The following is a 24,233-nucleotide window of genomic DNA, read 5'->3' on the forward strand; positions in this document are numbered from 1 at the left end:
GCATGCATGCAGTACTATGTGGTAAAGCTACGCAGACCCAGGCTTCATCATCACCGTCATTGCCGTCATCGTCGTCATTGCCATCATCATCATCATCACCAGTAGCATAGGTTAGGCTGACTTTTATGATAACACAAAACTGCTAAACCCAGTCTCTCCTCTCTGGAGAAATCAGTCATTCCACTGAGCATCAGCTGAAATACAGACAAGTGAATTGCAGCATTCCTTGGGAAGAGATAACTTTTGTTTCCTCTCCCTCTCATAGCTTTTCTCCCTTTCTCCTTTCTTCTCTCCATTGTCTTTCTTCCTTCTCCTCCTCTTCTTATTCTTCAATTCCTCCTCTTCTTCCTCCTCCTCCATCTCTATTAAGGAAATCATTTCTTTTTCTCCTTCCCAAGATGGCAAATATGATGCGGTTTTCCCTGACGTCAGTGTTTACCTAGGTAACCAACAGTGCTGCTGTTAACACCTGCTGCTTCTGTGGCAAGATTTTCAATGTGGTGTGTTTTCAGCATCTGCGCACATTCCTCCCTTCTACGTTTTTCAAAAGATTGGTAATTCCCAATAGTGATCTCAGGTATCACACCAAGGGCCACAGATCAACCTTGGACCTTCAGTTTCCTCAGTTATGTTGCTGTCCATGGAGCGAGATTTTGTTTTGCTAGTTTTGAACCTCAGTCCCTTAGTCTACACTTCAAGAATCATCAGCATAGCTGTTACTTATTTTAGCACATCCTTCGTAAATGCTGTACATAAGTTCCTGTCAGTTCAGCAGCGCCACTACCGTGGCGTTCTGTATGATCCTCAACTCTAGCAATGTGGTCAAAGAAAGACAGACTAAATTCTACTCTTGGTTGCATCAGCAGTGTATCTGGATATGCATTCTCCTAGTCTCCCTCTGATCCTTCTCTTAGTTCATTCACATTATTCACCATATCATAGTCTGACGTATTCATCTAGAAGGCTTGCTGAAGCATATTCAATACTATCTTTAGGTATTTGTTAAATTCTCCACCAATGACAAGGATGATATCACCAAATACAGAATCTGTGGCTTCAAAAACTTATGGACGTTCTCAGTCCTCATGTTCTCCATCAACAAAAAGTAAGATACTAGATTTCAAGGTGTGACATAAATCTTCTGCTAAACCTGTGGGCTCTAACAAAACCCAGCATTCAGAATAATGTTTCAATAAAATGCCCATACCCAGGAAGAGTTTAGAGGTTTCTATGTTCTTTGGGAATTCACCAACCCACATTTCCTCCAACGTGCTAACTGCTAGCAGGTCATCCTCTTGCCTTCCCCCAGATCCAGATGTACTTTGGAAAATCCTCAACAGGAGACCATGATCTCATCTTGACCCTGCACTTTTCAGAGAACATTTGATGAGTTATGCAGAGTAAAGACTGAAGATCATTGAGTTGGATCTTATCAAAGGTGCTCTTATATGTGACTTCGTCCGATGTACTTTCTGCAGTCAGACCAGAGCTGCCAGAGGTAATTTTTGAACCAAAGGGTAAGAATGGTTGGTATGATTTTGCACAATTTCCATCAAAGCTTCATATGCGGCATTTCCCAGGTCGTTCTGGTAGCCAGCAGGCCTGTCTGTGGTCTTCATGAACATCTGAAGCATGAAGAAAAGTAGTAAGTAGCCGTTTCTTCCTGCTCATCACTTATGAACTTTCATGAGCAGCTTTAGCTAGACTAGAAAAGTCCCAGCATACATTTGAAGTCGTTCTGGGTTCAGCACTCAGGCCTTCTATCAGCCATTGTGGTAAGGCAGCTAAGTAGACGTCACTGATGGCAGCTTCATGGAGCAGCTTGCAAAATCTGCCCTCAATCTATATATTTGTATATCAAACAACTTACACAGGGTCTTTGATGAATTCTAAGATAAGCATTGCCTGTATAACTGGGAGTTGGAGCTTATCGAGTTTCTATTCTCCCAAGATACAGGCAAAAGCTATCACAGTGGTATCCTGGTTTGACTAATCAGGGTTCTTGACATGCTCTTTAACAGAGAGCAGGATGAGTGGAACAATGTCATCTTCACATCAGGTTGTCAGGAGCATCATTATTTTCATCATTCTTTGTTGGTATCTGTGTGAGAATTGGAACCTCAATTGTCATGCTCCCTTGGCACAGAACTTGTCGTGTGTTGTGGGAGCCTTCTTTGTTCTGCTGCCTCTTAAGCTTTAATGCTCAAATCTGTTTTTTCTTCACAGGCATTGGACCAGAATTTTATTCCTTATAAGGCCACTTCATCAAAGTCACTGTTCATTACTTCAATTGTGACCACAAAAAGAGCAGGACTCATATGTGTCTCCATGTACTGATAACACAGGGACATTCTCTTCACCGGATTCTGTATTGTAGCCACTCATACCCTTATTATCTCGATAATTGGTTGCTCCAGAGACTACCTGCAAAATAAATTGCCTTTTAGACTCTTTGTCAAAGTTCACTTTGGTGAACTCCACTAGTTCAGGAGTGCCTTAGGAGCCGCTAAATTCACATGCTATTAGGATCTTCTTTCCTCTTCCCTAGGACTGTGGCAGTCAGAATCTCATCGGATGTATCCTGTAGCTGCTCCTTGTAAATATCTTGGCAGATGTAAAACATTTCATCCCACATTGACTGTTCCACATCCTCTGGGCTGTTGGGGTTTGTGACACTGGCTACCAGCTGAAGAATGAGTTCTGACCACTGTTTCACTGGGATCTCTGCACAAACAGTATCAGCCATTATAGTGAAAAAGAACTAATCTGGTAGGTTTCTGTGCCAAAGTGCACAAAACAGTTCTCGGCCTCTCTGTCAAACATTAGCACAATGGCAAGCCTTTTTGCTGATGCTATGCTTAGATGTTTAGATCCTTAGATGCCAAAGAGTTCTTGATTTGTAGACCAGCTGCAACCCTGCCGAACTGTTTTCTGAATTTTCTGGCACGCTGGAGAGTTCTAGAAGGACCCTTGGCAAGTTCTACTGACCTGCACTCCTGGAACTTCTATACAGCTTCTAATTCAAACAGAGGTGGAGAGATGTTTTTCCCTTGAAGTAGCTCCAAGGTGAGGGTGGTGGTAGCTGCTTCTCCTCACATGACCCTTGATCTCTCAGGTGACAGCTCTGACTAGGGATCAAGGTTGGGAGTCAAGTGGCAAAGGAAGGTGTGAAGGGAGTCAGCGTCACTACAAGTTCATTCACCTGCTCCTTCTTAGTGGAGCTCCATCGCCCTTTCCTTCCCACTCTTTTTCTCCCTCCTTCCTTCTTTGCTGTTGGCAGTGGCAACTGCCCCTCTGTTGGAGTTGAGGCAGGAAACTTAGGGGCAGCTCAGAGCATGGCTGGAGTGCAGTTGGCGAGGAGAGAAAGAAGAAAGGGAGGTGGTGAGTGAAGAGCAACCAGCAGGGAGGGAGAGCTTCGCTAAACTTTAGTTTACAGAAACCAAAAGCTAAATCATGAACAGCAGAAGTCATTACAATGACATACTATCTGTGGGAGAGCATGCATGAACATCAGTGCTCAGTTCATTGTCTTGGCCAAGTGCCCAAGTAAGTGATGATATCCTATAACCCCAGTGACTTCCTTGAAGGAAGTTACATAATAAAAGAACGTACAGCCTGCTATTCACTGAAAATTTCTTCTTGCTAGCTCATGTGAGAGAACCAAATGTTCATTATTGCTTAAGTGCTTTGATACTCAGATGAATGACAGGAACTTTAAAAAATTGCTGTTTACATTGTACTAAAGGACCATACATTAGACTTTTTAGCCAGAATTTCACAAGTGTGCAACACCACCATGAGCAGTATCATCAGCAATATATGGAAGTATAAGGATTGATTGGTTCTTTGCCAAGTCTTAGACTTATCCAGTGTAGACATGAAAGACAGGGGTAATAACTACATGCATTAAAATGTCATGTTAGCACACACTTCAAATAAAGTTCAAGGTTACAAGGGCAGAAGAACTCTAGGAGCAAAAGAGAAAACAAACAATTTTAGTTTGCTTTCAAATTGTCAATTTAGTGGCTAGTCATTCCTGTATATCAGCATGGTACAACTAGGCAGGAGAAGAAATGATCGGGCAGGGAAAGATGGATGCAATGTAGCTCAACGGCTTCATCCCAGGAGTGGCAGATGACACTGATACAAGCCAAGAGGTGAAAGTCAGGAAGCACATTTCAAAGGCACCTCTTGGAAGAAACTTATTTTTTTTTTTAATTCAATTTTATTTATATTTATTTTTGTGGGGTACACAGTGTTGTTTCAATACATGCATATCGTGCACAGTGTTTCACTCGGGGTAGATAGCATAGTTTTGACCCCTTTAGTTCACCCTTTATCTCCCCCGCCCACCCCTCCCAGCCTCTGGTAACCATTATTCTATTTTCTACTTTTTTTTGGTTTTAAACACAACAAGATCAATGTCTTTATTGCAAAAAGAACGGTTAAAAATAAATTAGAAACATTTAAGCTGAAATTTGGTGAAGAACATGAGCAGATGAGACACACACCAAAAGAGATACACATGGTGGTTGCGAGTAGGGGTAGGGCTATCCCAGCTGGTCTCTCAGGATCCCAGGCTTAGGGAGGCTCCTACGCTGGCCTGAATGGTCAGGGGCAATGGCAGTGGGGGCAGGGCTATGGCCCATGCTCCTCCCCCCACTCCCAGACCCCCCCAGGGCATCATGCTGGCTTCCCTAGCTGGCTTAGATATGCAGTGGGGGTGGGGCTAGGGCCCTCGGCAGTTGTCCCAGACCTCCCCCTGCCCTGCCCTGCATTGGGCTGGTTTCTGTCACTGGCCTGAAAGAAACTTTTGACAGATTGGGAAGGACTAGACAGAGAATGGATTCAGAACAATAGAGCTAGGAACACGTTTTGCACTAGACACAGATAAGCAGATACACACCTGAGTTTATGTTTTGTTTAGTTTAGACAGAAATGACTTGAAAGGTTTGTATTGAGAAACAGAGAGGAGCCAAACCTTTCTGCAAAAGCTGTCCAATTTGTGGTTGTAGCTAATGGTGTCAGAGAAGTCAGGGTTGCTTATCATTTTAGACCTGAAAATTGTGTTTCCTAGCCTTGGCAGGAAAGTTTGTGGAGCTGGTGAGCACTTTCCATGAGGCAGACTTTTATTAAATATTAGTGGATTTCATCTGTACTATCTGCCCTGTATTTTCACCAAGTGCCCACATGTCTGTCTTCGGAAAGTCACAAACTAAGAATGAAGTACGCAGTCTGGAAGTATTAATGACTCCATTGCCTTTATAATAAATATTTTCGAAAACCTACTTTAAAAATTTTGAAATGAAATTCATAGATATGATAATCTACTGGCACACATTTTTAAAGGAAAAAAGAGCAACAACTGTCCTAACAGTAATATAAAAAGTAAATGAAAGGAATTTGTAATAATATAATATGTATTTCAATGTGCAAATACTCAGGCAAACCACTCCAGAAGACATAATAAAGTAGATGCTTTTAACTATAGGTAAAATCATTATGACATGATAGCTACCAAGGCTGACTTTGTACATGCCCAACACCCAAATACCCAAATACCATGAGTGTTATTGCTGCTTTTGACATGATTTTCTCCAAATGGTGAAAAATGCTTATTAAGTTTCAGACAAAACAAAAAATAAAATTTCCTCAAATTATAGTGTAGAAGATTTTTCAACTACATGAAAGTGTGTTGGGACATTTGAAAGTCATTCAACAAATATTTACTGAGCACTCACTATGTGTAGGTCACTGTCCTAGGTACTTGAAGTACAACAGTGAACTAAACAGGCAAACATCCCTGTCCTAATGGGGACTAATTGGGAGTGGAGTGGGAAGGAAACAGACAATAAACAAGGTAAAACAAAACAAAACAAAACAAAACAAAACAAAACAAAACAAAACAAAAAAACTAAATAGCATGTTATAAGGCAGTAAGTGTCTTGGAAAAAAAAAAAAAATTGAACAGGGTAACAGTACTGGGATTTCCAGGGAGTGGTACCCTAGGTGGTTGGAATTTGAAATGAGAGTGGTTGTGATAGGCCTCATCGAGAAGGCGATATCTTCACAAAATCTTGAAAGAGCCAAGAAAGTTAACCATGCAGATGTCTGAGAAAACCGTCCCAGGCAAAGAGAACAGCCAGTGCAAAGGCTGCAACAAGGGTACGTACCTGGCATTTTCAAGGTGCAGCAAAGAGGCCATTCTATATAAAGCCAAATGTATGAAGTGGGAGACACCAGGGCATGAGGTCAGAAAGGTGAGAGGAGGGCATATCATGTAAGGTCTTGTAGGCCACTCTAAGTACTGTGGATTTTATTCTTAGCGGAAATCCATTGCTAGGTTTTGAGCAGAGGAATAACATGATATCTGTCTTATGATTTAAATAGATGCTGTGTTGGAAATAGTTGGGGGTGGAGGGGGGGGTGGTGGCGTGAGGACAGGGTGGAATCAGGGAGTCCAATTGGGAGGATATTGTAGTGACCTAGGCAAGAAATGGTTGTGGCTAGACCAGGGTTTTAGAACTGAAGATAGTGAGAAGAGGCTGGGTTTTAGACAAATTTTAAAGAGACAACAGGATTTCCTGATGAATTGGATGTGGAGTATGAGAGAAAGAGAGGGATGAAGAATGATTTCCAAGTTTTTAGCCTGGAAAAGCTTCTGGATGCTGAAATTTGCCATTTACTGAGAAGGGAAAAATTGTAGCTTTTATGGAATGGGGGGAGAGGGATATCAAATTTAGTTTTAGATATGTTGAGTTTGAAAAGTCTATTAGACATCTAAGTGGAGATGTTGAGTAGGTGGTTAGAAATACAAGTATGATATTCAGAAGGGAGATCTGAGATAAAGTTAAAAACTTGGAAGTCTTAGCCATTTAGATGGTATTTAAACCCATTTATTGGATAAGCTTACCATCGATGGGAATAAAGAGGGGACCAGCACATTTGGCACTATACCTGGTCTCCCAAGAAAGATTCCATCAACAGAGGTCAAGGGGAATTCATACAAATCCTCAAAAGTAATCATTCTCCTCCTCCAAAAGGAATTAAGAATGGGCCTTGTGCACTGGGACTACAATCACAGTAGCGATTTTCCTTTTCTGGACTTTTACTTCATTTTCAGAGTTAAACAGGGAATTACATTCAGTTTCTCCAAGTGTTCTCAAGGACACGAATGGGTCAAGAGTGAAATATCATACTGTAGCTATGACCCTGCTTCCTCTAGACATTCTGCCCTCCATAATCAGGAATGAATATGGGTTCTGAGCACTGCAAATAACTCCTGGCCTCCCCAGTAATCCTCAACTCCATAGACATTGTCATTGACTAGTCCTTGCCATTACTAATGACTTGAATTCTTCTAGACTCTCAATTTCATTATAATCACTGATCTGCATATACCCACAACCTGCATGTCATGAAACAATTCTGGGCTCCTGGATGGAGAAAGTTGCCATTTACTGAGAAGGGAAAGACTACAGCTTTTGTGGGATGGGTAAAGAAGTTATCAAGCTCAATGTGTTACCGAAATCCCAGAGGTCTGTTTGCTCACCACTCAACAGCCAATGACTGAGAGACAAGTGTTGGTGTAAGGAAAGGTATCCTTTAATCATGAAGCCAGCAGCCTGGGGAAATGGTGGACTCATGTCTCAAAGACCATCTCTACTTTTCCCAGACTTGCCAAAGGGTTTTACAGGGACGGGTGGTAGGGGGGCTGATTCATGGTGATCTAAGCAGGGACGTGCAGGAAAATTGCAGATAAACATCAAAGAACTTCTCAGGTGGGAGCTGATTCATGGTGACCATCCTCCATGAAATCAGTTCCTGTTAACCTCGAAAAAATCTAGTTAGTAAGCTAGTAAAGAATGGCCATCTGTGTTAATAATATCTTCTATAATTATTCTGTGTACAGTATGAACAAATGTCACTATGTTCTAGCAATCCTGTGAACAAGAATCCTTGTATTCTAATGTCCAGCTGCAAGCTATGCGGTTCAGGTTACAAGAGTAAGAAAAAAACTTTTTAATTTAGAAGTTTAACAAAATGGAGTCACTTCTGTTCATCCTGTTACAAATGTAGGACTATCTTATATATTTCAGGATGTCTAGAATCCCAAGTCCCTTTTCACTAAATATTAGTAGGGTCCCCCATTCATTATGACAACAAAAATGCCCCTACATATTTCTAAATGATCCACGGGGAAGCCAATACTTTCCTTATTGAGAACTGTTGCTCTGTTTTACACAAGATATCATAGCTTCTAAAGTGCTGAGTGATACAGCATGTATTCACCCAGAGTACCATTAAAATTTTCAGAATTTTCCCTCTGGTTAGCAAGATATATAAAGATATCCTCATTTTTTCATTTCAATTTTGACAATTCTCTCACATAACCTCTAAAATCACCACCAATTATTTTCAAACTTAGCTATTCCATCTTTAAAATGGGAATACCATTTCCTGGAATACCTCTTAAATACTAATGCTGTAAGAAGGAGGATGCTAGGTAATATATTTGAGCTCTTCATAATATAAGACATTACTTAACTCCAATTAATAATTATTCTGAGACGAAACTGGAAAACATACTGGATATAGAAAAGAAGGAAAATGTGTAGATAATGTCTTTATTAAGTTCATAAAAATTTTTGTTTTCCTATCTGAATAATAGCTCTATGGCAGAAATAAAATGTGGTCATCATACACAATGGCAATTTAAGAGACTACAGAGGCTCAAAGGGCATTTGCCCAAGTTGTTGAATGAGTTTTGACCAGATTCAGGCAAGCATTGTGCAAAATGCATAGCTCTTCAACTAATTCTAAGTGCTCAAAGAAACATAATTCATATCCTCTTGAACCCCAAGTGTCATCATCACCACCATCTTAATATTTATTGAGTGCCCATTGGGCAAGTAGTGCTGTGCTAAGTTTTAAAGTAAGCATTTTTACAGTCTTTGTGGATTGTAATCTCAGAGCTGAAACATTCACTTATAAATTAAAAAAAATCATCTCTCTGTGGTATTATGAAAGTAGCAGAATTTTGGCCTCATAGTAAGAAATGTTAAATAGGTATAATGAAAGGACCCCTGGGCACAGATCTTCTGCTTCCCAACTAAGAAACCTCCCTACAGGGTGTCTGCTTGAATGAACCCCTGGTCCTTAGAGTCAGAGAAAGATTATTACGATCATTAAATTGGATTGACAGACACTGCCTTGAGACAATGGCAGGGGTTTCTACCGAGCACCTATGGATCACAATGTAGTTAGAAGTGAATATGCTTATAAAAGGATATCATTTCCAAAACTTGACACTGTATTTGCATAACAGACATGTGTAGTTAATTTAAAAAATTGAAAGATGTAATCCAGTTGTGAAATAATTTCCCCATCCAACTCCAGAACATTATCTATGCTTTCTCTATGACTGGGTACTGCAGGAAAAGGTTATTTCTGAACAGCTTCAGAGTCAGATGGCTCTATAAGCTGCACCCCAACATTTTGGCTTTAATTTCAGTGCATTTTGAAAGGCCAAATGCAAAGTCTGACTGCTGGCAAGTCTTAATACTTCTGCCCGTAAATGATGTTGAATCTCTCAAGCAGCAATGTGTTATTTTATCTCTTTTCACTGGCCCTCAGTTATTCCCTGGCCTTTGGAAGTAAAAGATAATAACTTCTGGGAGCTATTAATTCACCTAGAAATTTTCTTTAAACTCACTGTATTTGTTATGGCAAGATGTGTAACTCAAAATAATAATAATGAATGAGAACTGCCTTGATTTACATGTCAGGCAAGCCAGAGTATAGATTTAATACATGTAAAGGACAGTGCCATTTCTGGCCTGAGAGAGACACCCTTTTCTCAGTGACCCATTGTTAATCTGCATCCAGGTCTCTCTGAGTCCTGGGTAGCACAGCCACCTGAACTATGTCTTTTGAATACAGAGTTATTTCCTTTCCAAAATATGTCATGCCATCCTTGAACTGTCTTCAGCTGTTTTTTTCTTTTATGAAAGAGTTCATTGCAATGGCTTTTTGCCCTCTTTGCCATGACCTCAAATGCACACACACCTGGTTGGAATCTTCTTCAATAACAACCGACCATGCTGGTTCCAAGTTCTGTCTTCTGTGAGGCAAACAATTCAGTTTCTGTGTTACTAATGTGTCTTTTTAGATGAAACCTTTCTCTCTTTCAAATGTAAAAACTGTCTGAAGAGTTTATTTAGTTTACCTCATCCCAGAGCCCTCCACTCAACCACAGTTACATTATTGATGATACAGAGAGCTGCAGAGACAATGAGCTCTGGGGTGAGTGCTGGGAGAATACTTTGTAGATTATTCATGCTCTAGCAGTCTGAAGCATTGTTTGATATAGAGTAATATCTTTCTGAGTCCCCTTAGTAATTGGGAGAGACACTCGTAAAACTGTGATCATTCTGTATACAAAATTAAAAAAAAAAAAAAAGGCTGATGCTTTTAACTAATTCTCAATGAAGAGGAAATTTGCTACCAAAACAGGACACTATTAGATTGTGAGATGTAGAATAAAAGTGGGTTAAGGATGAGGGAGCTAGTAAGAATACAAATGGTATGACATTCTTGAATGAAATATGTGATAAAGCCAGATATTCTAGTTAAGTCGACAGAGTGTCAGATAAATCAAGCAAAATGAAACCTGGCAACATTACAAATATCTTTTCAACATTTTAGTGTGGAAAGAGACATCTCTAAGTACAAGTACAGCATTTTTTCATAGTTTTGCATGTGGCAGATATGCTGATGTTATCTTTAAAAAATCATTAATAGTTTTCCAGCAGTTGAGAATAAGGCCTTATTTTAAAATTAGACATCTTAACACTTAGTGACTTTCTGCATTAACTGTTATGTAGGTTTTTCTACCTTATATGATTCCTAAAATATTCAACATGGAAGAAAATGATACAAGTAACTAAGTGAGAAGTATAAAGTCTGATTCAGCCAGCCTGAAAGCCATTTAACAAATATGCATTGAGTCTATCTGCTATGTGTTAAACACTATCAAAAATGCAAAAGTGAATCAATCACTGATCCCACACTCAAGAAATTTACAGCCAAATAGAGGCAACAGGATATGGAGAGTAATAGAAAGTAATGAGACCACTAATTAAGTTAAAGTCATTTGTAACCCACATCTTAGAGTAAACTAGAGATAGAAATTATAAACCAAGGAAAAGGGGGAATGTATATAGGCTAATTATAAAGATAAATAGAATTTTTGTAATTGAACTGCAAAGGTGGCTCTAAGCTTCCTGGAAGCCAGAACAAAATAAGTTACAAAGTTATGAAATGGAGGAACCATGTCAAGCCCATATCAGTTTCTCAGAGGGGACTAAGTTTCCAACTGTCTAACTTCTATCATGTAGTTCATTGCACGGTATAATGAAAAATGAACACTTTTAAAGATAAATGGAGAATAGTCCATAAGAATGTAAAAGCTGAGAGGGCAATATACAAAGGTAACACTGTGAAGGAAATTCTAGGAAAGACTAAAGGTGGTTGAAACATGTAATTTTCTGTGGTCTCAGTAATAAAAATATAGAACTTATATGAATGATTCCAAGATACTGGTCTATGAACTGATGACTACCCATTGCTCTGTTTTTATTGGTACATAGCAAATGGGAAAAACAGAGAACATATACTAAGTTTTAACAAAGCTCAATTTGTTCAATTTAATGGTCTCTTTTATTCTGAGATCATTTCCTTTTATTTTTGGAATTAAAATAAATGGCTTTTGTTCTGATAAGTAATGTGGATAGTAGAATATTATTTACTAAAGTGCACTGACTTGATGAAATACAAAGTTGGCAACCAAATGTTGGTCTCCCCATCTTTTGTTTGTGTTTTGCTTTAATTTTGTGGGACTGTTAAACACAAATATAGAAACAACATCTGAAAGTTTCCAAATGGGTAAGGACTTGTGGTGCTAGGCTAATGTCTGAATCCTGCTGACGTCTCCAATTGTCGAGCTACACAACTACGCCAGTTTTCGAGCTCTGGCTGGGTCTGGAGCTCACAGACCCCCTCAAGCCCATTCACAGACTGGGTCACAAACCCTTCACATGCCAGGCTGGGTCCCCAGACCCCTTACACGCCAGGCTGGGTCCCCAGACCGCTGACACACAGGTCTATGAGCTAGGTAACCAGCAAACAGGTCCTTTGAAGCAGTAGGTTGGAAAGCACGGCCACATGGGTGGATGCCTGAGGCAGTGGAGGCACCATGCATGCGCTCTAACTCTGCCCTCCCAATTTGTTTACAGAGAATGCACTGAACCACCCCCAACTGGCCCTGAGGCAAGGGGAGCCTGATTAAATTATTCTATTTTCCCAACAGGACTACATAGTTGTCTGTCCTTGCCAACCTAAGTCATGTCTCATGGCAGTAATAAACTGCTAACTATGGTCTCAGCCTCACCCAAACTACCTTATCATTAGACTCAGGCTGAGAGTGTGTATTAAGAGCACGTTCTCCACTGCTCAGTGGAATTGGAAAAGTCTCTTTACCTTTCAGCCAGTGATGAATTTCAGACTTCAATATTTTATCCAGTCATCATCATGTGTTGTCAGCCCATTAAACCATATTTTGTCCTAGCCCTCGATTCACACTGGGGCTGGAACTGCTCCTGAACACCCTCTGAGAAGAAACAGATTCGCAGGTATTGTTGACAAACCTACATTTACCGTATTCCAATTACTGATTCAAAAGTGTAATACAAACAATCAAATATAAAAAGATATCCTTTTTTTAAAAAAAAAAGTAGAAAAGGTAAAATGAATGAAAAATAAAGGAATTAAAATTAAACTGAAAAGAAATAATACAATCAAATATAGAAATAAGAAAATACATAGAAAATAAAGCTGCCAACATGCTTTCAATGGAACAATTTCCTAATCAAAATTATTAAATGACCTAAAAAGAAATATAACATAAAAAAAGATGACATAAAATTGTGAAAACAATAAGAAAAAAGGAACAGGTAACAAAATAATTAAAATATATTAGAATTCATATATGAGAAGGCACTACATTAATGCTAAGAAATTGAGGAGAGAAAAATGAAATCACAATTTAAACAGAATAAAATAAAAAAGAAGACTTAAGAATATACTTAAAATAAAAGACTATAATATAAAGAGGAACTAGATAAAAAAAAAAAAAATCGAACTCATGTATCCCTGGCTTCATTAACTTGTAACTAAGAAAACAAACAGAAAAACAAACAAAACAATTCTTTCTATGCCCCAACTCATGTCGTGACCTCTCATTTCCCCAATTTCCTGCCTCAAAATATCAGGTTCAGTATATTGCCTCATGTGTGCTTCATCATGAATCCTTCCATCATTTCTGTTTGTGCTACAGGTCTTGACATTATAGGGCTGCCTCCTTAGCCAGTAACCCTCATAAAATTGCTGCTGTCTAGAACTGTTGCATCATGAGTAACTATCACATATACTCCTCTCCACCACCCTCAAAAGAAGGATACAGCTCTCTCCCTGCATGAGGGGAGCCAATGAAAAAAGTGCATGTAAAGCACTTAAAAGGGGAGTGGCACACAGTAAGGACCCAATCAATGGTAGTGACCGTTATATCTTCTCCTGGTCTTTGCCAGCATGGCCCTTACAGTAGATGGTATCATTGTTCTGATCACTCGGTCCCTTCGTAGGAGGACTACACATTTCAACCTGTGGCCATGTGACTTGCAGGCTTTCCATGAGGAGGAGTATATTACCTGCCTCATCAATTTGAAGCTTGGCCGTGTTTTAGCCAATGAAGTGTCAGGGAAGTGGTATATGCCACGTGTGAGCTGAAACTGTAAGAGACCAAAATGGGAGCTGCTCCATCAGCTTAGGGCCCATAATGAAAAGGCACTGATGGGACTATAAGGGAGAAAAAAAATATTGGATGTGGTTAAGCCAATGAGATTTTTTTTTTAAAAAAACATTAGCGTAACTTTAAACACGCTGAGTGATACAGTTTCAAGTATTCAGTTGCTATAATATCCCAGTCCCTGATTTTTCATCCTACGTTTTTATTTGTGTTTTTTCCTTCTTAGATTTAGTTCCTCTTAGACTATGGCTTCTATACTGTTACTTGTTTAACTTTATGTTTCCCTAAGTGTGGAATACTTACTGCTGGTGCGACACAGGCACATCATAGATAGTTCATAATGAGAAAGTTAATCTCTTCAATGCTTATTCAGTTCTCCTGATTATATTAATTAGAAACTCTTAGTTTCGTGCCAGTTTGTCATTAAGAACTCTCCAACAGTTGCCAATGTCCCTTTAAATGAACAACAAAAGTGGTCTTCAAGCTGAGAGACTAGGACTAGCTGTAGAATCTAGCTGGAATTTAATAATACTGTTTAATCCATGTCATATTTGTTATATGGTCACCCTCTGTTAATAATAAGATAATGGTCTGCCAGTTATACTATAGCTCTCTTTTTAAATAAATACCTCTATTTAAGTAAAGACATTCACTGATTTAAATAAAATTTCAAGTGATGAAATTTGGGAGACTCCGGCCTATCTGAAGTCCTTGCTTTCTTTAGTGCTGGGAATGTACCAGTCTAGATCTATACATCTCCTAGGGTTTGCTTGTGTCCATGTGCATTTGAGTCCTGAGTCTTAGGTAATCCCCCTTGACCTCCTACCCTTAGCATAAGTTTCTGGGCCTGATATTTTAAAATGTAACTCCTGCTTCTAATTTTTAAACTTCACTGAAAAGACTAATCCACTGCATCTTGTAAGTACATTCCTGTAAACTTAAATAGTTTCCAAGAATACATACTGCTCTAATTTCAATGCCGCTTCTAGTATATATGCAGCAGCTAAATACCACCAGGACTGTTTTTACTGTGATCCTTTCTCAGCTTTGGTATGCAGTCCACTACTCAAAGCTGAGTCTTGGATCCCAAGTGTAAAAACGATCTATTGCTTCTAGTAATAGCATTTCCTTTCCGCTTATTAATGCCCCTATAATCTTAAGGCTTTGGGGAACCAACTGCTATACACAGCTAACTTGATTGAGCTATTTACAATAACTCATGGGTGTTTTCCTTAGAGAAAGCTTCAACCATAAAGTCCTATCAATGTTTATCAGAAAACTAAACTGTTTTTCCTATAATATGTATTTTTTTCTTATTTAATATAAACATCTTTGTTGCAGCAGGTTGCTCAGTTTCCCAAGGCAATTAAGTTTGTTTGAAATTAATCTATTTTGTGCCCCACCCTTTACAAAGTAATAAAATCATTTGGTTTGCACTAGTTAATGTGCTGAACCACTTTCCAGGTCTGGCACAATCTCAGGACTGGACATGATGAGAGGTGCTGGATCAAAGGCTACTGAGGAGCTTGGGACCAGGCAGCAACTGGTTAGATCTAGCAAGCCCGAAAGTGAGGTTGCACTGATGTCTTTCTCTTTCTGTTGCTACTAATAGTTTCATCGGAGTTGCCCCATTCAATGAGATTGCTCCACAGACACCATAACTGAGAACCAAAGGATAGCTTTCATATTACTGGCACTCTCCTGCTGCCAGCAGCAACTATGGCCTAAATACCCCTTTTCCCTATACAGATGGTCTGGGACTTAGACGGTTCCACTTATGATTTTTCAACTTTACTATGGTGTGAAAGCAATACACATTCAGTAGAAACCAGATTTCGAATACAACCATTCTGGTTTTCACTTTCAGTAGAACACTTAATAAATCACATGAGATATTCAGCACTTTACTATAAAATAGGCTTTGTGTTAGATCATTTTGCTCAACTGTAGGTTAATGTTCTGAGCATGTTTAAGTTAGGCTAGGCTGAGCTGTAATGTTCCATAGGTTGTGTATTAAATGCATTTTTGATATATTTTCAACTTACTATGGGTTTACCTGAATGTAACCCCATTGTAAGTCTAGGAGCATCTATACTTGCAGGAGATGGACACCAGATGTTTGCATGTGGCGTGTTCTGTAGGTCTGGAGGATATTATAAGTCTTTTCTTCCAGATTTACCTCTAATCAATTAATTAACCACCTTGTGCTTGTGATTTCCTAGTTTAGCATTTATAAGGTGTTTTGTTTTTCAAAGAATTTTAATTACTCACGAATAATAATAATAACAATGCTACAATTCATTGAGCACCTACTATACTCAGGGCATTTTACATATTCGTTCAGTCAATTATTACTGTGTTATTACGATGCTGTATGCACTTTATTGGGCATTGGAGCCACATCAGCGAATGAGATAAACAAGATACTTGGTCTCCTAGAAATAACCTACTGGGGGAGATGAAAGTAAACAGACAATAACAATCAATACACTTGATACATTCTATGGATAGGATATGGGAAAATGCAAAGTGTAAATGTAGAGCATGCTAATTTGTAGAGGGTAGTCAGGGAAGGCCTCTCTGATAAAGTGACACACATATGAGCAAAGAGCTTAAGTGAGGGCTTCTCCACTACCTTTCTGACTTCATTTCCTACCACTTTCCCTCACCACATCCCAGACCAATATATATCAGATGCACAGGCCTTCTTGCTGTTTTCTGAGTACAATCCTACTGTCTCCTCTGCTTGGAATGTTCTTTGTCTACTTATTTATGTAGTTCTTTCCCTCACCTCATTCAGAGAAGACAAATCAATCAGAATAGATGGCTGGTTGAATGCAGGAATTCAGAAAGTGGCAGGAATGAAGGATGAGACCCATGTGTTGGGCTTGGGCAGCTGAGTATATAATGAAATAAAGAGCACAGGATGGGAAAAATCAGGCTTCATTAGGAAAATGATGAACTCCATTGTAAAGAGTCAGATACACATGTCTTACAATCAAGGAAGAGATCTGGGTTGGCAGTATGCACTGTCTGGTTTTTCAATAAATGAATGAATTATACATTTTGAAGTTAACAGCTCATAGGTGGTAATGATCAACTATATTCTTAGTGAGATCACACAAATAGAGTGTGAATGATAATAAAAGAAGAGGGCTTAGTATAGAGTAATGAAAAACAGCAAACTTTAAAGGTTGGTTGGGTAGGGGAAGATGAACTCTTGAAGAATACTGGGAAAGAATAACCATAGAGAGATAAATGGAAATCCAGGAGAACACAGAGACTTAGAAGCCAAGGGATACAGATCTTTTAATTAGGGGATGGGCAAGAGTGAGAAATGCTATCAAGAACTCTAACAAGATGAATGCTGAGAATCCATTGGACGTATCAATGACAAAGTAGATGATAAATGAAAAGCTGGTTTAATTTAGTGGTAGGTATGAAAGACAGATTGCTGTGGATTGAGAGGTGAGTGGAAGGATGGGGACTAGAAAAATGTGAATTTAGGCAACCCTTTCAAGAGGTTTAGATGTAAAGAGGTAGTGAAGGATAGAGTGGTAGCTGGATCAGAATTTATCTCATTTGATTTTCACAACAACCTGATGAGTCAGGCATTGATATCCTTCCTTTTTGTATAGTTGAGTCTCAGAGTGGTTAAAAACTTCTTAAGGCCAAATATTTAGGAACAAAGTTTTAGGCTGTCTTCTCTCTTCTATTTTTTCTCCTCTAGTCCCTATCCTCAGTTGCAGTAAGCTGCAAACTTTTCCAGGAGGAAAGCACAAAGGAGATTATAACAAAGCTAATAACTTATTCTCTTTGGTTCTTCCTTTAGATTAATATGATATGGAGTAGATAAGGAGTAAATGGACTATAGCAATAATACAGAAAGTGCTACTTACTCTCTGGAGTTGCTGTAAATATTCTCAGATGTCAAAATAAAAGCAGATCAAAATTCTTGTCACAATTAATTTTAGTAATGGAATGTATATAAAAATGCATACATAGACTTGGGCTTTTGGTCAGTACCAGGATGCATTCTTCCTTGAGATAAATATTGGTCTTATCTTGGATCAATATTTACCTCACAATTCAATATGTTGTGTGACTGCCTTCAACACAAGTCAATATCTGCTTAATGTCTGCAACCTGCTTCTTATCAGTGCTTTTGAAATTTCCTTATAGATCCAAGGAAGTTTAGAGATTTGTAGTGTTCTGGATCCCTGTAGGTTCTTTATTGTCAATCTATAAACAATAGAGTTATATAGTATGAGTGCTTCTAGCATAGTTGTAATTGCTACACAAACAGTTTCTGAAACTCCGAGAAGCCCTAATGAGACTAGGTGGATGAGCAAAAATTTTGAATGGCTAGAGTGTTCCTCAGGACAATGGGTTAAAGGTGACTCTTATAGGGAAATTTGGTGTAGGAAAGTTTAGAATTCAAATTCATGTCCACAGTTATTTTATAAAGCATTTGAAGTTTATATATTTAATTTTTTCAGAGTTGCCAATGACTGATTACCTCTTATTCATAAATTAGACTCTCGGTTCTTTTTAACTGATTCTTACATCAGCTGTGCTTTTGGATTTTGATTTTTCTAGCATAGAATGATCTTTGGCCTATCCTCAGAGGAACTCCTGTAGCTGACCTCCTGGGATATGCAATAAGCCTAGATGTGCCCAATCCTAGGCTCTGTTTTGCTTAGATACCTTCATACAGTGTGCAGTATGAATTAATAATGGATAATTGCCATGCAAAAAATGCACAACTTTGACTAAGGACATGGTAATGCCATTCAAATTATATTAATTTTACTGTTTCATCCTTTCGAACAGATCCGGCTAGAATGAGGCAGAACAGGAAAGTTCTATTCTTACCGAAAAGCTGAATAATGGAAACTAGTAGAGGTGTAACACCCAAGGTTAGAAAATGCTTTCATTGTATCCAACATTAGTCAAAATATTTTTTTGAGTGTTATGAAGAGTGAGTTTTCATACTGTAAAAAGAATATAGAGATACAGGAGGGTACACAGAAGTGTAATAAAGAATTTCAAAGGAATGGAAAATAGACTACAAGGAAAGGTTAAAGAGATTGGAGTTACTTAGCAAAAATAAGGCAAAGGCATGAAAAGTGTGATCTTAAAGTATCTAAGGGGATTATATGATGAGACTACTGAGCAGTTTTTCTGTTTGTCAGTAGAAAACTGAATATGAAAAAAATTGTGTTAAATTAAAATAAGGAACAGTGTTTGGAGAATGAATAGGCCAGAAATAGATGTGGGAGTTTTGGGCATCAATGTAATTGTTAAAATTATGATATTGGGTAACACTAACATGAAAGTATAGAAGCATAATAAACTGGGGAAACAAAGAAATAGGAATTGGGAGTAAGAATTAAAGTCAGTATGTTCAAAAATGGAAGAAGATAGGGCAAAGTAGTATCATCAAAGGAGAGTATTGAGTATTTACTGTGTGCCAGACACTTTTCAAAGTACTTACCACATATTACTTCATTTAATCCTCATGACAACCATATAATTTGGGTATTATGGTACTGTAATTCCCCTCATTTTGCACATAAGGAAACTGAGGCATGAAGAGCTTTATTGACTTCTTCAAGGTCACAGCACTCTGAAGTGGAAGAGTCAGGATGTGAATCCAGGAAGACTGGCTCCAGTGCCCACATTGTGACATCTCTACGCTTCCTTTAAATATAGAGATTCAAGTGGTAGAAGAGTAGGCAAATGGCATACACTGAAAAGAGGGCAAAAAGGATGAGGACTGATAAAAATATTTGGTGACTGGGAGATGCAAGATAACATTGGAGAGAGCATGTCTCACCAGAACAGTGAGGAAGGAAGCTAGACATTAATGAGGGAATGTGCTATCAGGCAGCAGCAGCAGCAAATAGAGAAAGAAAGATTCAATAGTAACTTAAGGGAATGGCAGGAGAAAGTATGCTATTTATTCACTATTGTAAAAATAGAGGAGACTTGAATATCTTTTTATTTATCTCTGAGTAAATGATAGTATTACTATCATTAACATACCTTAGTGAGAAAATAAGGCTACACGACATATGCTCCCTCAACTTGCTCCTCTTCTTCTCAAAATATATCTGTACCTGTGTACAATTATGGTGAGTCTGCTTTCACGACTTACTTCCTCACCTTTTGCCAGCCCAGAAACAGAGAGAAAGAAAAAGATTACATGGTTTCTTCACAAATGGGGGGCAATAAGAGAGGTTTAGAAGGAGAAAGTCACATTGCTACAGACCTCTCTGACAGAGGTATTACATTTATGAGCAATTTAAAACATAATTTAAACTTTACTAATGCAACCAAGTGGCTGTTATTTATTAATCAATGAATTTCTATGGTTACAGTTGTACATATGGGTTTATCATTGATCTGACAATACCATTTCTGTATCAATTGGCACACCTTATTTCAGCAGCAAATTTTTAAACTATATGCATAGGAAATTATGTATTGAAACAAAAAAACCCACGAACTTTGTCATTAATTCTGCAACCTCTATGACCTGGGAAAGTCGCTTAAACTTTCCTTTTTTTTTAAGATGCCTTTAATTTCATTTGCCCCATGGTCATTTTTAAAAATTATTTATTTATTTATTTATTTATTTATTTACTGAAGCATAGTTGATTGCACATATCTGTGAGGTACAGTGCTGAATATCAATACTGGTGTGCAATATGTGATGCTCAAATCAGGATAATTATTATATTCAATGTTATACAATGTGACCATTTTTCATCCCTTTACCAATTCCTCCATCTTTAAGATCAGAAGTTCTTTTTCTGCTTGCTCTAGCCTGCTGCTTAAGCTCTCGATTGTGTTTTTTATTTCCTTGAGTGAATCCTTCAGCTCCAGGAGTTCTGCTATTTTCTTTTTTAATGCATTAATCTCTTTGTACATTTCCTCCTTCAGATCCTGGGGATTTTTCACATTTTGTTGTGTCATTTAACTGAGTCTTCTTGTATCTCATTGAGTTTCCTTAAGATTATTGCTCAGAATTCCTTTTCAGTCATTTCAAGGGCTCCCTGCTCTATTGGGTCTGGTACTTGAGAATTATTACATTCTTTCAGTGGTGTCACATTTTCTTTTTTTCTTTTCATATTTCTAGTATCTGCACATTGATGTCTAGTCACTGGTAGAGCAGTTGCTTTTCTACTACTCTGGAGCAGGATTTGAGGAGACAGACTTCCTCTTATAGATGAGTTTTATAATGACCACTGAGAGGAGTGTTTAGTATTGGTGCCAGGTAGATGCATTCCTGTAGTCTCCGTGTGGGTACTTCAGCCAAATTTGGTGTTGGAATTGCATGCGAGTGCCTCCATGGCCTAGTTCCTGGGGCACTTAGTGATTCCTTGCTGAGGTTGGTGACACTTTGTTGGTTCATCCAGATGTGAGCAAGTTCTCAAGTTCTTGGGAGAAGTGCCTCGGTGCCCGTCACTTTTTGGCTGTGGTGGGTGACCCTGGGTGAGCTTGTTGGCATCCTGGTGAGCTCCCTGTGACGATGATGGGTGCACTGGGGTATACTGGTGCTCCTCAGCTTGAATAGGTGACCCCGGACAGTTTTTCTCTTTCCTCTTTCCTACAGGCAGAGGCTCCTCCTGGGACCTTGCTTCCCTCAGTTGGTTGATGGTGATTGGGAATTTTCTTCCTTATTTTATTTGGGTCTCCTGGGTTTTTGTATTCTCGGGGGTTCCAGATGTGTTTCTCCTGGGATGAAGGCAGTCCTATGGGCTGCACACATACCTCCCACCTCCAGGTGTGCTACCATATTTGACAGAGTAATTCTCCCATGGGTTGATCCACTGGTTTGTGGGTCTGCAGTCACCCACCTCTTTCCCTGAGCTCCACTCGTGACTTTCCTTCTGTATATACCACCAAGTAGTCAGTGGGCCACCTATAAAATGGTGGTGGCTGCTGGTGTGGCAGCTGGCTGCCCTTGTGGAGGTAGTTGCCGTGGTGGTGGCTGTTGCAGACCACTCGCTCAGCAATGGTATTTGCAGCAGCGGCAGGGAGTGCTGGTGTCAGTGAGGTGGCCAGCACGCTGGTGTTGTCATTTGCGCAGGCTGGTGGGTGAGGCCACTTCCCAGGGGCCAGTGAGAGGTCCACACGCTGTGGTACCATTAGTCAGGTGGGCTGACAGGTAGGGTTTCTCCACTCAACCTTTCTGTGATCCAGTTTCCTACTTGTAATATGAGGATAATAATGCTATCCTGTGGAAATGTGCTGAGGATTAAATAAAATAGTGTATATTTCAGATTCCACTAATGGTCCAATTCTTTACCCTTTCCTGTATCCATGCCCTTTGCCCAGTGACTTTGCAGTTTCTTCCACTAAAGATACAGAGTGTATTTCCCCAACCCTTAACTTTGAGTTTAGTCACGTGGCTTGCTTTGGTCAATAGCATGTTATAAGACATAACTTGACCCAAATATGTAAAGTTATTTCACCATTTAGCTTGCTCTCTTGTTCCTTTACCATCAACATAAAAAGCATATTCCTGGGTTACCCTGTTGGTCCCTGGAGAAGGGTAAGAGACACTGGAGCAGAGCAAACCACCTTACCTGAACCCAGCCTAGATCAGACAACTCCTAGCCAACCTCCAGATCCATGAGCAAGACCAGTTTGAGATTAGAACTGCTCAGCTGTGCCCAAACTCAATCAACCAATACCTAACTGACCCACAGACTCATGAGAGTAAATGATTGGTGTTTCAAGCCAATGAATTTTGGGATGATTTCACAATAGTTTTTGTAGCGATAACTATACTTGTCAGGGACTTAGCACAGGGCTTGGCACATGATTGGTGTTTAACAAATGTCAATCGCCTTTTATTTTTATGCATAAAATGCAACAAATATTTGAAAAAGTTCACCTACAATGTGAAGCATACAGCTATTAAGAATCAATTGGATGATTGAACGCTTCCATCTGGTGTCATGTGGACACCACATTTGCAATAAGCAGTGGAAGAGCAAATCCTCCACAAAGAGTTCTCTTAGACTTTTGCATGGTGATTCCTGTATGCTTTCCATGCAAGTGTAACTTCCTCCCACTAATGCTAATATGAATTATGTGTGTGCAATGAAAGGAAAATATATTCCATGAATATTAGACTAATGAATTAATTTAGGAACTCAGAGTCTCATCTTTTTATTAACTTCCCACTCATCACCTTATATATTTTGCATGTTGTAGTAAATGCAGAGGGAAACATCTAAAAATATTCACTTGCTTGTCCACAGAGATCAGCTCAGGGAATAAATCTGAGTTTTATAATGCTGCCTTAATATTACATGTGTATTGAGGATGTATCTTAAAAATTATCTTGGCCATTCATTTTCCATTACAGTTATCTAAACCTATCAATTTCAATTTATTGCCTTCAAAGTTTCCTTTGATTAATGGTAAACATAAACCTTCATTTATCACACATTTCTTCAATACTTTCATTGATACTGTTAACTACTTGTCATATTCCACTAAAATGTAATTATTTCTTTGTTGATGTTTAGTGCATTAAATGCAAGTAATTGACACTGTTTTTCTTGAAAAGTCTACATACCCCTTTAATCAATAACTTGTAATAAAAATCTTCAGAACATACATTGCTTTACTAGTAACTTGATTCTACTTGGAATTTTGTATTTGGAAGAGGTGAAGAGGTGGAAGTGGATGGTAGATAATGTGGCAAGGGACAGAATAAGTGACTGCTCTTTATAAATTCTTATCTCCACAAAGACCATCACATATTATTTAAATCTCTAGCTGGATTTTTACACAAATAAATTAAGTCACCATAAAATAAATCCTTTCTAAAGGCTTGAAAGGTGTGTATGATATTTTATATTATATATGAAAGAAGGTCCAGTTTGAATAGAAGGTACGAAAAACTTTTTCACCCATTTGAGGACAACTTAGAAATAATTCAAAGATGTTAAATAGATATTAGAATGTGAGAAACTAGGTGAGAGAAAAGATAAAACTAGTAGCTATTAACTTATATCTAACTTCTTCCCTAACATGCAAGTATCTGTGTTTCTATTTATCCCAATTCAAAGGAAGTTTAGTTTAATTCAAATGGTGTTTATGCATCAGATTCATTCCCTTTCCATTTCTTACATCTGTATCCTCACACTCTGGATATTTCCACTACAGCTATAAATATGATCAAATATTCCCCTATAAAAATACTTTCCTTTGAACCTGTATCACCCTTTGTCTAGAGCCTTCTTTCCTTTTCTTTCACATATAAGACTTTATGAAGAATAATTTTCATGGTTGTCTTTGATTTCCTCACCTCCAATTAAACCCACTTCAAATCTGGCTTTCAGTC

General features: G+C 38.6%; 1 pseudogene; it reads right to left on the reverse strand.

Annotated features, from left to right (window-relative positions):
• Positions 1–573: 573 nt before the first annotated feature.
• Positions 574–22,021, reverse strand: LOC134368154 (importin subunit beta-1-like; annotated as a pseudogene).
• Positions 22,022–24,233: the final 2,212 nt, after the last annotated feature.

This window comes from Cynocephalus volans, chromosome X (genome assembly GCF_027409185.1).
Source record: "Cynocephalus volans isolate mCynVol1 chromosome X, mCynVol1.pri, whole genome shotgun sequence".
Taxonomy (NCBI): domain Eukaryota; kingdom Metazoa; phylum Chordata; class Mammalia; order Dermoptera; family Cynocephalidae; genus Cynocephalus; species Cynocephalus volans.